This window comes from Adiantum capillus-veneris, chromosome 8 (genome assembly GCF_014529385.1).
Source record: "Adiantum capillus-veneris isolate H3 chromosome 8, ASM1452938v2, whole genome shotgun sequence".
Taxonomy (NCBI): domain Eukaryota; kingdom Viridiplantae; phylum Streptophyta; class Polypodiopsida; order Polypodiales; family Pteridaceae; genus Adiantum; species Adiantum capillus-veneris.
Window position 1 is genome coordinate 82,138,775 of NC_140938.1, and position 6,483 is coordinate 82,145,257.

Consider the following 6,483-nt stretch of genomic DNA (forward strand, 5'->3'; position numbering starts at 1 on the left):
GAAAAATGTGGTGTCATTCATGTCGTGCACTCCATTTGAAGTTCCTTTTAGCATTAACTTGCATTGCCAACACTTGGCCTAGCTCACTTTGGAAAGCTTTGCATGATATGCACCCTTATCCTTTGGTCCTTTGATTTTTGGCCGGCCGGACTTCTCCTTTTGGTCTTGCATCTGGCTTTGTCCACTTGGCCCTCAACTTGGCCTTCATGTCTATTCTTGGATTCTCTTCCTCGCTCTCCTTGCATGCTTGACCCCTGCAAGATTTGCCTCTTACCTAAAGGGGGAAGGCAATAGCGATATCGCTATTGCTCCCTCCCTTTTCCTCAAAAGATGTGGCCTTTGGCGGGCGCGGGCACCGCCCCATACAGCCTGACATGTCATCATCGACCAACCGCCCTGCAACCGCCCATGCGCCACCATCTCCTTGCACCGCCCAAAACCGCCGCCCGACGCCACTGCAGCGCCTGCGCGCAGCGTCGACCCACGGACACCACTGCTAGGGGGAGGGGAGCTCCCCTCACGCCTCTTGTGTACCATGGAGAGGCCTCCCTCCATTATATATACCGCGACATCCCCACTATGCACTGCTCATGTGGGTTTAATGGCCCGCCACGTGGCGGCTCCATATGCCATGAGCCTTGAGGGCTTCAAGAAAATCCCATTACTTTGTTAACAAAAAAAAAAAAAACTTTTTGCAAACTGCCTTTGCTTGGCTCCCACTCTCTGCTCCTAAGCCCGATCACTGAGCAGGAGAAAACCACTGAAACTCCACCCTTCCGGCTCCGACTACCTATACCGTCTTTGCATTTTGACATCTCGGCATCCTCGAACTAGGGCTCCCAAAAAATGTAAAAAACATCCGCAACCCCATTCGATCAAATGCTCCCAGTTATCCGACGGCTACATCTCCTTGCTCCGGCCTTCGTTTGGCATGCAGTCACTTCCTGCCAGCTCCATATGGTGTACACCTTGCTCTAGAACTTTGTCGAGGTTCAGAAGATGCCAAATGGCACATTCTCCAATGCGGGCAAGTGAACTCAGACCCGACCCCCGGAAAAAACTTCAAATGACCATATCTTGCAAACCGTGGCTCCAATCCACAATCCGATAAGATGGGTAGGCTCCATAAATCGAGCTTTACACATCTTTACCTCAAGCTCCACTTGGACCACCTGCCTCCAGCTGCCCTGTCCGGCAAGAATCTATAACCCACCAAAGCTTCAACCTTCAATAACTTGGACTCCGTAGCTCGGTTTGATGAGCCGTCTAGACCTGTTCCTTCAGCACTTCAAGCTCTTCATTCCTGGACCCAAAATCTGCACTTTGCATCTCCTCCACTTACTACACCAATTAGCCCCTTATGGAGCATTCCCTGGCCTATAAACCGCATCATGCATACACTTCCGCTGCTACCTGCCATCCCATGGACTTCCTAGCTGCATCATCCCTCTGCCATGCTTTTGCTTGCCTATACACACCTGTCCATGCCATCTTCTAGAGTCGACACACTTTGGCTGCACCAGCGGGCACGATGATCAGCTATCTTGTGAGCTCGCCACCCCAATCAGTTAAGTCCTTAGCTAGCCAAGCATTCAACTCCACTGCAGACATCACCCCCTTGCATTTATTGGAGACATCAGAACTCGTCTCCCCCTTGATGCCTTTCCTCTCTCCCTTCTCGGCTTTTGTAGCCCACTCTCCAACTCTCTCTGAGCTCCTCTACGTCCCTATTGAACCTCAGAGCCTACCCTTCTGATCACGCTCGAGGCAAGCTCAACGTGCTTTTCCTGCAACATCTTCTCCACCTGCTATACCTTGCTGGACTTGATGTCCTCGTCATGGCAAACACCACCCTCAGATAGTGATTCTGGTATCTCTTTGAGCTCCTTTAAGTGGGCCCTCTCTGGAAATCAGCCGCCCCTAGTTGATGGTCTCTAGCTAACCACCCTGCAGCCCTCTCTTGTTTCCTTCAAAGCGTGCCCCCTCGGTTTGCTTTCCCTACAGACGGCGGCACCTGCAATATGGCCCACCCTGCTTTTCCTCACTGGCAAGTCTTGCGCTCGACCTTATTGCCCTGCTTGACCAGGCCACCTTATCTCTTTAGACATCGCCCCCCTTCACCTGCTCTAATTCCAGCGAGCTTGCCTTTTCCTACTCGGCCCCCTCTTCACTGAGTAGCAGCCTTTTGTCTTCTGCAATCTTCTCCCCTCTTGCAGGTCGTCGCCCTTTCTCAAATTCTCTGGCGGCTCCTTACAACCAACCCATATTGCCCATCATTACCCGCCACTTGCCAAATTCTGACATTACAATTCAACTCGTGCTAAGTCACCTCTCACCAAATCTTTTGTAATTTGCTCCAGGAGAAGGTCTAGGATTGATGGCCCAACTACCGTAAGGGTATTCAGAAAAAGGAGCATCAAAGATTGAATTCTAGCACGAACCTGCATGTGAGAAACCATAACACAAGTAATGTGAACTCGGAAGATAGGGTCACTTTTTGACATGCTTTTGGCGGCACACTTTCGAAGATAACCTTACAGGGGTCGTCTATAGGCATGAGGATGGTGGGGGAAGAAAAGAGAGGCTCGATGGTTCCTCTGATGATGAGAGCCAAGAGCACGCATCAGAGACTAACATTGCCTAGCACTGTACAAGCAGCCTTAGCACACTCAAAAGTGGGAAAATCAAGCACACCATATATACATGGGCTGGCAAACATCAAATCAAAAAACTCCGAACATAGTTTGCCAACTCTTCTAGCCTGCTAGAGCATTCATGCTCAATAGGAACAATAGCAGATGCTCATAACCTTCCACCTGGATCCCACACAAAGGTAGGCAGATCTCACATAATCAAAGCAAGACAAAAATCTTCAAAGAGCAGCGATGCAGGTGCAGTTTCATAAACATGAGCACTATTGCATAAAATGAATTTTTGTGTTTGCAGTTTGTCTTCATGACCAGGAGAATTATATGGATACACCTCATATACAGACTTTTCACCCGGGGACAACTGATGCTGACAAACATCTGGCAATTCTTGTAACATCGTATTGACTTTAGCCTCAAGTGCTGGTACATCCGTAGATTCATTTGACTGTCCCTTTTGACTACTCTCGCTATCGGTCTCAGACCAGCTCACCATGTCGGAGCATACATGACCAAATTCAACAACCAAATCCACCTTATTGGGAAGCACCTCACTACCAAATTCATCATAAATTTCTTGACCATTAGACTCTCCTTTATTGCTACCAGCACCCTCAACTTCATGAAAAAACAGTGTATTCAGCATCCCACAATTATATGTCTGATCAGCTCCTCTTAAAATTTGCAATCTCTCAAAAGCCTTCTCGACATACCTGGTCATATCTGCATCCATTTCCACAACAGGTAAATCAAAGCCCCAATCTGTTTTATCATCAGCAAATGTATCCACACTAGGGGTTTGAGATGAACCCACATCATGAATATCCACATCTCTATACATAAAAGCAGGCTGGCTAGAACCTCGATCAGAAGCCTCTTTGTCATGAGACAAAGGTTGATCATCTACAAACACTACATTGTACTTAGAGTATACATCAGGAGCATCATTGCTTTGCTCACAGTCATCAGCATCAGTAGCAAGAGGCAAAGAACTTGTAAGCTGACAAGCATCACAGGAAGGGTCGCATGCATTATATTTATGATAAGTTTCCCTACATGACTCTTCCCTCACATCAAAGGATTTCAAAGCCTGATTCCCTTCCTTAGCATTAAGAGCCTCATCTGGACATCCTGATCTAATGCTTCTCGTATATGGAGAGAGGTCAAATATCGTAGAGTCATCACAAGAATACCCCTCATCAGTAAATGCTCCATCGAATACAATCCATAGACTTGCCAGCAGGCAGAGAACAAGCTTGCACCATAATAATCAGATTCCAAATTGCTACAATAGCCACTCTCAGATAAATCCTCACCATCAAACAACTTGAGCGAAGCCCTCATCAACCATTTGTAAACCTCTATCTACATGCAAATCTGATAGATGATACGCATTATCATCACAATATGCATCAACATCAAATGGACTCTGCAACATTCCCCAAAACTCATTTTGCAATGACTGAAAAGTAGGGACAAGAGAACTCTCTATCGGATCCTTGGGCTTTGGCAGCCTCCAATAACGCATTAGCAAAATGAAAACTTCAAAGCCAACCAATTATGGCGCCAATCATCAGGAAGCGTATGGATAAAGACGAAAGCATCAAAGAAAATCCCTGGGAAGAAAAATCTGCTCTTGCCTCATCATCTACTATGTGAAGATGTGTCATTTCTTCTTCCACTTGTGCAATCCAAGACTTTATGCATTCCTCATTTTTACCATAAAAGTATCGAGAATGCATGGACGGCACCTCGAGCTCTACATAACACTTTAGCAAAGCAACCTTCATCAATTGCCAATTGTGTTGCACATGTCTAGGAAGACTTTTGTAAAACTGCAAAGCATCTTCGCACAAGCCTTGATACATAAAATCAGCCCTTCCTCATCATCATACATGCCAAGCTCCAAAAGTAAATCATCAGCCAAAGCCACCCATGACTGTACATATTCACCTTTCCTTCCACAAAATCAATATACATAATAGACCTCACTTGCATCCATTTGAAATCTTGATCAACCTTTGCGCTTTTGAATATGTAACAACCTCCCAAATCTCCATCTGAAGGTACTCAAACTAGCTCCTCAGTGGCGGGCACCAAAAACATGACAGGGGAAAGCGAACGCAGGGCACCTCTATAGCTTAGCCTCCCTTGCAGTTTGAGAACACACTACCTATCTCTCAAAACACCTGCAACCTACATGCAACAACACCAAGAGATGCAAAGCCTAGCACCAAACTCTTGCCGGCTGTATAACTACCCGACTCAACACATAAACAAGATAAAAATCTCCATATATACATAGTCAGCCATAGCAACACCACAATCAGGCATACATAGGGACTGCAAGATTTCACAATCATGTACATAGGGAATTGAGCATGACGGGCACCCGAGGAGCATCTGTATTGCTCCTGCTAAAAACTTCAAGAGGGCTGATCTGTAGTCCTACAAAGAATGGGTTCTCGGACCAAAATCCTTGCTCAAAGCTTGCCTGCTTAACAGCTTCAAAGAGCAGCCCAATTAACGAAATTTCCCACCTGTATAAGCTACATAATCCCTGCACTCTTTCCCCTTTTTGCCGACACTCATCGAGCAGCTCCTGAGTGCCTAATTTTGAGTCACATAGAGCAAAAAACAATCCGCACTCTCTCCTCGATGGCGGTCCGCGATGATCAGCTATCTTGTGAGCTCGCTGCCCCAATCAGTTAAGTCCTTAGCTAGCCGGGCATTCAACTCCACTGCAGACATCACCCCTTGCATTTATTGGAGCCATTAGAACTCGTCTCCCCCTTGATTCCTTTCCTCTCTCCCATCTCGGATTCTGTAGCCCGCTCTCCAACTCTCTCTGATCTCCTCTAAGTCCCTATTGAACCTCAGAGCCCACCCTTCTTATCACGCTCGAGGCAAGCTCAGCGTGCTTTCCCTACAACATCTCCTCCACCTGCTATACCTTGCTGGCCTTGATGTCCTCGTCATGGCAAACACCACCCTCAGATAGCGATTCTTGTATCTCTCCGAGCTCCTCTGAGCGGGTCCTCTCTGGAAATCGGCCACTCTCTAGCTAACCACCCTCCAGCCCTCTCTTGTTTCCTTCAAAGCGTGCCCCCTCGGTTTGCTTGCCCTACAAAAGGCGGGACCTGCAGTATGGCCCACCCTTCTTTTCCTCACTGGCGAGTCTTGCACTCGACCTTATTGCCCTGCTTGACCTGGCCACCTTATCTCCAGACAGCGGCCCCCTTCACCTGCTCTAATTCCAGGCGAGCTTGCCTTTTCCTACTCGGCCCCCTCTTCGCTGAGTAGCGGCCTTTTGTCTTTTGCAATTTTCTTCCCTCTTGCAGGTCGTCGCCCTTTCTCAAATCCTTTGGCCGCTCCTTACAACCAGCCCATATTGCCCGTTATTACCCGCCACTTGCCAAATTTTGACATTACAGTTCAACTCGTGCTAAGTCACCGCTCACCAAATCTTTTGTAATTTGCTCCAGGAGAAGGTCTAGGATTGATGGCCGAACTACCGTAAGGCTATTCAGAAAAAGGAGCATCAAAGATTGAATTCTGGCATGAACCTACATGTGAGAAACCATATCACAAGTAATGTGAACTCGGAACAACACTGAAGATAGGGTCACTTTTTGACATGCTTTTGGCAGCACACTGTCGAAGATAACCTTACAGAGGTCGTCTATAGGCATGAGGATGGTGGGGGAAGAAAAGAGAGGCTCCATGGTTCCTCTGATGATGAGAGCTAAGAGCACGCATCAGAGACTAACATTGCCTAGCATTGTACAAGCAGCCTTAGCACACTGAAAAGTGGAAAATCAAGCACACCATATAT

The 6,483-nt window shown here is 47.2% G+C and overlaps 1 pseudogene; it reads right to left on the reverse strand.

The window, feature by feature from the left end:
• Positions 1 to 665: 665 nt before the first annotated feature.
• LOC147452451 (uncharacterized) lies at positions 666 to 6,009 on the reverse strand (annotated as a pseudogene).
• Positions 6,010 to 6,483: the final 474 nt, after the last annotated feature.